Source organism: Oncorhynchus gorbuscha, linkage group LG15, assembly GCF_021184085.1.
Source record: "Oncorhynchus gorbuscha isolate QuinsamMale2020 ecotype Even-year linkage group LG15, OgorEven_v1.0, whole genome shotgun sequence".
In the NCBI taxonomy this organism is placed as follows: Eukaryota; Metazoa; Chordata; class Actinopteri; order Salmoniformes; family Salmonidae; genus Oncorhynchus; species Oncorhynchus gorbuscha.
The window spans coordinates 34,590,983-34,600,589 of record NC_060187.1 but is presented as its reverse complement, the minus strand read 5'-3'; positions in this window follow the sequence as shown (position 1 = coordinate 34,600,589).

Below are 9,607 nucleotides of genomic sequence, written 5' to 3'. Positions count from 1 at the left end.
TGTCATTTCTTGGACGGTAAATGTCTCATTTGGAAACGTAATGATGCATTAAATGGTAACTGCCAAATGCACATACTGTATACACAGTCTGTAGGCAAAACCAGGGGAACATTTTACTTTTGCATTTGAGTGAAAAGTTTATTAGCTGACCTTTCAGTGTTTTTCTCAGTCATCTACTGTTCATTTATCCAAAATAGTTTCAATCTGATTTCTACTTGTAATCAATGACTTATTAGTCAGTTACCTTTATTTGCCTTGCAATTTCCCAGAGATTGATGTCATAGTGCATTTTAAAGTGTGCAATCTCGTGTAATGTTTAGATGTAGGATCTTCATTTAATCACTCCTTTGTTGCTGAAAATGTTCCTGCACTGCAGGAGATGAAAACCTGTAGTGTATCAAATATTTTAAAAGGCTTCTAAAGTTTTACATTTTCACTTTAGAATGTCACACTTGATTTGCCCTAATGAAAAAAATGTATCAACCCCTACAAAACATCTCCATTAATTATAATCCACAAAATAATTCACATTTCCTGTTACTGCGGGATTATTTTCCTGCTGTAGCAAACTGGCTCAAATTAAGATTCTACATCAGTATGGTCACTTATCACAGCTACTAGACTTTTTATGAATCTCAACGTTGTGGCAGTTTGATGGTTTTACCTTGGCTGGAATTGTACACTGGCTGCTTTGAAATGGCTCCATGTGAAGATGTTAGCAGGCATACTGTTTAGTTATGCTTAGTTTGGTGATGGGGGTTAAGTGAAACCCCACACCATTGCTGTATAATAGACAGATTAGCAGTGCTCCATCGTTTTGTGTTGTTTTACCTACACAAACTAAAGAGTACAAAGCATTGGTCCATCTCTGTCATTGGAAAAAATACACTAACAATAGCATGTAAATCACTGGCAACTTCTACAGCACTTACCTCAGGAGGCCAGCAGAGCAGACAATGAACTCTAATTCTAGAAGAATAAAAAGGAAAGCTGAACACGTGCGGTTTAAAGTATGTTTTCAGTTAGACTTGGCTGCAGGATTTGACGCACCTGACTCTAATCATTCCTCAAGCCATTACCCTCAATATAAGTTTGTTGGAACCAAGCTTGGAAAAACACAATTTCAGTTTTGGAAAGGAAGTCAAGTTTTATTAGATTTTAATGATTCACAATAAAAAATACCAGCAACACATTTGTGAAAGGGTGAGTGAGTGCAGAAACACTTTAGTTGAAGGGGTATCACATACGTTGCATACACACCACAGAGAGACCAAGATGAAATAAACATAAGGGGATCCCACTGGGCACAGACGTCAACTCAGCGACTGTTCCACGTTGTTTCAATGTCATTTCATTGAAACTACATGGAAACAACGTTGATTCAACCATTGTGTGCCCAGGGGGATGTTTGTACGCCACTAAGTCATTTGAACTTACCCTGAGTCCGATTACTTAAAAGATATTTAAGAATGTAGAGTGCAATTTAGGACGGGGGCTTTAAGAAATATAAGTACAATGTCCTTATGGAAACATAGTGAGTAATGGCTCGAGCAATCTTTCCTCTGCTCCAGATATCAATGTGGGAGACAATAAAATAAAAGAGAACCGGAGGAGAACAGAAGTGGCGCCAAGTGTGAGCAGGGTTATGAAACAAAGCCATTGAATGAATGACTAATGGGGCGACTCCCATAAAGACAGAGCCATGAGCTGTAGCTGTTTCATACTGAAATGACACCGTCCACAGATCCAAAGAAAACAAATACCTCAGAGACCAAGTCAGTTGTTTTTGCAAAGGCCCCGCGCTGCATATAGATGAGAGAGTTGAAGACTGATTCATAAAAACAATTACTTACAAAGTAACATTTGAATGACCCGCTGCTACGTAGGGTCTGCTGCTAAGACCATCTTTAGTTTTTTTAATTCTACCAGGTAAATTGACTGAAAACCCATTCTCATTTACAGCAATGACCTGGGGAATAGTTACAGGGGAGAGGAGGGAGGATGAATGAGCCAATTGGAAGCTGGGGATGATTCTGTGGCCATGATGGTATGAGGGCCAGATGGGGAATTTAGCCAGGACACCGGGGTTAACACCTCTACTCTTGCAATAAGTGCCATGGTAGTGACCACAGAGAGTCAGGTCACCCGTCTAACATCCCATCTGAAAGATAGAGGGGAAAAAATGTCACGCCGGCCTGATCACCAAGTAATTACCCAGCAGCCTGGTGCTTCTCTCCTGCAATTGTTCTTGGCTTCTTAACTGTTATGACTTCAATTATCACTATACTGTAGATTTTACAGCGAAATCCCTGGGTGAACTCGCTGCTTCTTTGCTGTTGATCCTAGTAATCATACAAATATGGCCTTGGAGTGAAATAGCATCTCCTGGTGTCAATGTGATTGGAGAATTTGATGGCTCTGCTTGGGGCAGATACGGGGTCAGTGCTTCAGGAAGGTTTCCAAAATGAAAACTACAGAGGTTTATATTTGGATTGGAATATATATATATAGAGAGAGAATATATAGTGGATTGGAATATATTCCATTCCAAGTTTTTACTTTTGTCAAGTGACTGCTTGCTGCAACAAGTGAGGCCATCTACAGTATGAGTCTCTTTAATACACAAAGAGACTAAAAGCTTATATGTCTCCTTCTCAGGATAGGATGACAAAACTTCTCCTCTGATTCTAAATATGAGGGGATGAAGAGTGTGTTGCTCTTCTGGCTTCAGATTAAACAAAGCCCACAAAAGCACCAACTACTGCCAGGAAATATGAAGTTGATGCCGCAGTTGAGCGATGCAGTATAAAACATGACATTTCCACACGTTATAAAAATGTCCAATTTCACGTCAACTTCAAAAAAGGGGTATTTTATGCACTGCAAAAGGAAATTGTGTAGGAGCAACAGCCAGATCAACCAAGGATAGGTCCCGTCTTGATAGTCACTGGTTGGAGTAACTGGAGAATGGTATTGAGAGCCCTAATCACAGATCTGATTTACACTAAATATGCTTGAAAAACAGGCAACAAAATGTGACCATGCAAAGGGAGTAGAAACTTCCTACTTCCAATGTACATAATGTACAAAATATATATTTTATTGTTCAGAAAACCCCATTCAAGAAGGTCCTTGGAGCTGGACCAGGTTATTCAGTGGCTCTTTTCATTACGGTGGATTGTGTTTTGTGTGACTGTCAACTTTAATGAAAAGGTCATTTTCTTCCCCCTTGCTCTAATCTGCTTGTCTATGCTTATGAATTTAATAAGTCAATTTACAGTATATGATGTGAACGCCTTGTACAAACACTGCGTCAACTGCTTCCAGATGTCCAAACAAAGGCCAGTGTTCCCCTGAGACTCTCCTCTCTGCTATATGATAGCAATTAGGTCACTCAATTATATGGAGGCTGCTGGAGGGATAGCATGCATTAAAAAAGTGACCCTTGCTTGTTAACAAGACTCTGGCAGAGCATGCAAAAGGTTGTGAGGACTCCTTTGAAGTTTGTCCCCTTGTCCCCTTGTCCCAGAGTCCTTTGTGATGCACATGACTCTGACAGCATTGTTAGGAGACCTATAAAAGTACCAGAGGTTTCTAGAAGGTTGATAGCATGCATGCAGTTGCATGTCAGTGTATACACATCTGCTAGTTCAGTGTATAGCTCTAGATTGAGCTTTTCAGGATTGTAAAATGCTTCATGATAGTCATTATTTCATTGCTTCAGAGGTCAAAGCAGAGTTTTTAATATGTTGAAATTCACCCATATGTAGATACCCACTGGGTACAAACTGGCTGACTCAACGTTGCTTCAACATAATTTGTCCATGTATTGTTGTAACGACGTTCGTCTGTTGAAGGAAGAGAGTCGGACCGAAATGCAGCATGTTTGTTACTCATGATCTTTAATGAAGAAAACGAAACGATACATGAAATAACTAAATACAAAAACAACAAACGGAACGTGAAACTAATTACAGCCTATCTGGTGAAACTACACAAAGACAGGAACAATCACCCACGAAATACAAAGCGAAACTATGGCTCCCTAAATATGGTTCCCAATCAGAGACAACGATAAGCACCTGACTCTGATTGAGAATCGCCTCAGGCAGCCAAGCCTAACAACACCCCTAATCAGCCGCGATCCCAAATAATACAAACCCCAATACGAAAACAACATATAAACCCATGTCACACCCTGGCCTACCCAAACATATAACAAAAACACAAAATACAATGACCAAGGCGTGACAATTGTGGAATCTATGTGTAAAATAAATTGGATTTTAAAAAGTAATCAATGTAAACTGTTGTTTTGAGGGTGAAATTTCAACCACAGAATTATTATTATTTGTTATTTTTTTCACTTTTATTTAACCAGGTAGTTGAGAACAAGTTCTCATTTGCAACTGCGACCTAGCCAAGATAAGGCAAAGCAGTTCGACACATACAACAACACAGAGTTACACATGGAATAAACAAACATACAATCAATAATACAGTGCAAAATTCTATATACAGCATGTGCAATGAGGTAGGATAAGAGAGGTAAGGCAATAAATAGGCCATGGTGGCGAAGTAATTACAATATAACAATTCAACACTGGAATGGTAGAATGTGCAGAAGATGAAAGTGCAAGTAGAGATACTGGGGTGCAAAGGAGCAAGATAAATAAATAAATACAGTATGGGGATGAGGTAGATTGGATGGGCAATTTACAGATGAGCTATGTACAGGTGCAGTGATCTGTGATCTGCTCTGACAGCTGGAGCTTAAAGCTAGTGAGGGAGTATCCAGCTTTAGTGAATTTTGCAGTTCGTTCCAGTCATTGGCAACAAAGAACTGGAAGGAGAGTCGGCCGAAGGAAGAATTGGCTTGAGGGTGACCAGTGAGATATACCTACTGGAGCGCGTGCAACGAGTGGGTGCTGCTATGGTGACCAGTGAGCTGAGACAAGGTGGGGCTTTACCTAGCAGAGACATGTAGATGACCTGGAGCCAGTGGGTTTGGCGACAAGTATGAAGTGAGGGCCAACCAATGAGAGCGTACAGGTCGCAGTGGTGGGTAGTATATGGGGCTTTGGTGACAAAACGGATGGCACTGTGGTAGACTGCATCCAATTTGTTGAGTAGAGTGTTGAAAGCTATTTTGTAAATGACATCGCCGAATTCGAGGATCGGCAGGATGGTCAGTTTTACGAGGGTATGTTTGGCAGCATGAGTGAAGGATGCTTTGTTGCAAAATAGGATGCTGATTCTAGATTTAATTTTGGATTGGAGATGTTTATGTCATCATAGTAACCAAATTTCAAAATAGACAAACCTTGTATACTGTGGCGACCCGTCATTCAGGGCAGGTGGGGTTTTGAGCCCCCCCCCCCCCTAAAAAATGTTGTTTTTCTTAAATACGTGTCACATATCAGTTTACAAACAATGTAAAAAATAATCATTGAGTTAATAAAGCCGCATACAAACATGGTCTCTTTTCTGCATTCTTGAGTAAGGCAGCTCCAAAATGCAGGTGTTTCAGCCTGGCTCAGTGCTTTCTGTGGTGGTGGGGCAGCCAGTGGAAAATACAGAGCATAGGGGTTGGTAATGTTCTCCAGTTGCCCTGTGATTATCTCAGTGTTCTGTCACTCATGGGGACACTACGTCACCGCCAAATCTAAGGGAAGAGCTCAAAAATTCAAGGCCCTTGGGTGCTGCCATAGAGTTACATTAGAAGTGTCCATCCAAGAAGGCTCAATGCCATTGGCCACAGATAAAATTACGTCAAATCCCGTTATATCTACAATAGCTTTGATTGGACCGATTTCAAGATCTTAGCTAGCAGTCATCAACATAAATCAAGTCGACAATCTACTGAAAAATCCTTTTTAATCCTTGTCATATGAAAATAAATAATGAAGAGAAATTATAGATAAAACATATCGGTGCTCATCGGCCATTGGACATAAACATTACACAAGTTGGAAGTCGCAAATTCAACAATGAGTGGTTTGGAAGGAATTAGTGGCTAACTGCAAGCATTGCAAAGCTATCCCTAGCCTGCTATTCAGTGGAGTGGGTGTGTGGTCCCAAGTCTGGGTTTAAGGGTCTCTTTTCCAATCTTAAAATGATAAACATTCAACATTGGCCATGCTGTCAATCCAGCATGATTTCTGCCTCACTCAAAACAAATGAACTCAAAGCTGGGAAATCTGACTACGACCTGAAGATCACTAACGTCATCATGATTCAACCTTGTTTTTTTTCAGAGGTCCCAGTTGCCTTGAAAGTTCAATAAATCCAGAGATCCAGACTTTGATCTTCTGCTTGGATCGTTCCATCTGTGCCACTGACTTAGTCTGGTTTTAATTCCAGTTTGTTTACAACTTTATAATTGATATGTTTGATTCATGTCTCCATCTGGAACTATCCAAGAAGAAGATACATCTCCTTCAAATGTTGAGATTTGGTTGCATTGACAACCAAACACAATTCAGTATCACTTTTGAAATACAATAACTAGCAAATTAACTTGTCGACAAATTCGGAAATTATATGTTGGATTTACGTCTCCAACTCAAGCCAAAAATAAAAGTTAAAGAATGGGATTAAGCCAGTGGCTCACATGGAACTATCCAAGCAGTAGATACATCTCCTTTAAATGTCTATATTTGGTTGCTTGTCAAGCAAACACAATTCAATATTACTTTTGTAATACACTAAATAGCACTAAATAAATTGAGGCTATTTTACAAACTAATGTAACATTTAACCTTAAAATGAGTAACACATCCCATGGCCACATTTTGAGGTTACTGTAACTATAAATATCTTCTTATGTAATCATATAAAGCATGCATGTTCAAGATAGCATGCATAGGTCATCGCAGGTCTGTGAAGATAATAATAATAATAATCTGCTACGTAGAATCTCAAACGGCATTGATCGCTTGCACCATGTACTTTTAATGGAATCTCAACTGCAATCCAGGTCATTTGGTTCTGCTATTAGATAAAGCACAGTGATAACACCATCTGTTGTATAAATAAACAAAATATCTGACATTGGATTCCCATTTCAACTTTGCTGTGCTTCTTAATGTTTGAAAGCACAGTGACAGACATTTGGGTGACAACTACACCAAAAATCAAACATTGTTTTTCCATCGTTGTGCTTTTAGATGGTTGAACGCATAGTGATAACACATTGGAAATTCAACTAACTTTGAAAAGCTCCACACGCAGAAACCTGTCAAGCTGCAACTCTGTTTAATGTCCCAAGGAGGCCTAGCCAATGTTCAGAACTCAAACCAGTCAAGGCTGGAAAACATTTAGCAAAGATCATGTTAGCTTGCTTGATTCATAAAAAGCAGCACTAAAGTCTAAGGCAGAAGACATTTTCAGCTCAAAGTGGATCCTCTTGGACCATTTTTTGAAATGGTTTGGTTTGGCCCTGTTTCTGTCCGTTGGAAGTAGTGGTCTCAATAAGGGCAGACGTGTAACCCCTCTGCTTCGCTGACAAGTTCTAGATTGCCACAAGTTCTGGATTGCACAGCTTTCCCCTGCTGTATCCTCATGCTCTGTGGTTGAGGACCAGCCCACCATGTGCCCAGTTAAAGTTTGACACGAACTCCTAGCTCATATGTGGCTCTAAAAGGGTCTATTTGTGAGCGCTTCTATTTCAGGCTGTCTCCTGTCTTCTCTCTGGCCACTGGAGTGCTGCAAGCTGTCTGGAGAAGGAGGCAAAGTCAGGATTTATGTCACTCTTTTTCCTCCACAGAGGGATCAATGTAATACTGAAGTCAAACAGGAATAACAATTTCAAGGTTTTCCATGCTTTTCTCAAAAAACTGTGTTCTGGGCCATTTTGCTCATTCTTTACTTTAAATTTGGTCTTATAGTCTTTTATCTAGATGCATTATGAATAACGTCTCATTGTCTAACTTTTAAGCTTACCTTTACGGACTGTTGTCATTACACATTTGGAGCAGGGGGATTGAGTCACACCTAATGGTGAGAGAGTGTAACGTCTGTAACATTGTAATCTTAACATGCAATCAAGTTTTAAAGTAACTTTTGGTCAGGTTGTTCACTGTAGAGTGCAGATGGTCTTGTTATGATGATTATCCTGCAATTATAAAACGGATTTGTTGCCTAAAGTTGCTTATATTTGAAGGTGAAAACATCATCAAACTGTACTCACACCACATGCAGTTAACCCCATGGATGGGTAATCAGAGAGTAGGCATTGATTATGTGCCTCTCTAAAAATCCGCCGGCTCAATTTAAATAGAGAAATAGACAATGGATTGGTCTTTCAAATGACTTTTTATCTTACAACATGACTGAGTCACTGATTTACGTCGATATCAAGTGAATCAGTTTTATTATGCCAAAGATCTGAGCATTCTCTGGTATTTGGATGGTTGGAAACCTGATGATGAATATAAAATGAGAAATATTGATAAAAAATAGCATATATCATCGCTGTGCTGGAACCATTTAAGCTGTCAGGGCTGCCATTCAAAATGAGTATTCGACCTCATACTGTAGGGCACTGCATTTATACATATACTTGTAGATTTCAGAGCTGTAATATAATGCAAAGCCCCGTTAATCATTCCATTCTGGCACTCTGGCTTCTTGATGATTCACACTTGGACGCAAGCCCACCCAATGTAAGAACTCATTTAAACAAGTCACTTCCTACAATACTCAGGATCCAGGGAGAAGAGTGCCAGTGATCCAATATACATACCCTCTGCACTGTGGTGGCCCTTTGGACAAAAAGGGAGACCCTGAACTCCGGAACAGAAAGCCTGAATATGCTGAATACTCTTTAAAGTGGAACTGGCAGGGTTTTTAACTACTTTGCAGATATGAAACTAACAGAAAATCATAATATCAGCAAAAATATCAAATTCTCAGTTTCTGCTCCAACCCCTATAAAAGGTTTTAAAAATAGGTTATATTTGACAAAAAAATCCATGACGTACAGTAAGGCATTGTTGGCAGAATTGATGGACGCAGTTCAATGTATGATTAACATAATTCACCAATAAATGCGTTGGTAGTCCAAAATAGATTGCTATCAGGTTATAAATCACACCTACCTATACAATAGTTTGCTGCCTCCACCCACTCAGTTTCAATGACTCAATATTTTGAACACTAACGGACGACTGTAACTAGCCTGGGAATGTCAGTACAATCAAACTACCAAGGGAAATGATCAGAAGAAGTCAGTCATAACTTGGCTAATAGGCTAGCGCACATGTGTCACACAAGGCCCGCAGGCCGAATAGGACACACAAGCAAGTATTAGTCAACAGTTGAGTCATCTACTTTATGAAATTACAGCCTGATGCACTTGCTTCGGTGGATTCAACTTCAACTACATTTGAGCAGTAGCCTAGGTTGACACCTCAACTACAATACATTTTGATCGCGCCATACAGCAATGCTGCATTCAACTGCACCGGTGATCGATGGCGAACAGCTCTTTTTTTAAACATGTTTAAACTTAAAATGTTACAACAACTTATAGCTACCTTTTTGTTATTTTGATTTATTCAATACTATTAGGGTCGCAGCATATTATGCGCATCTACAAGCATAG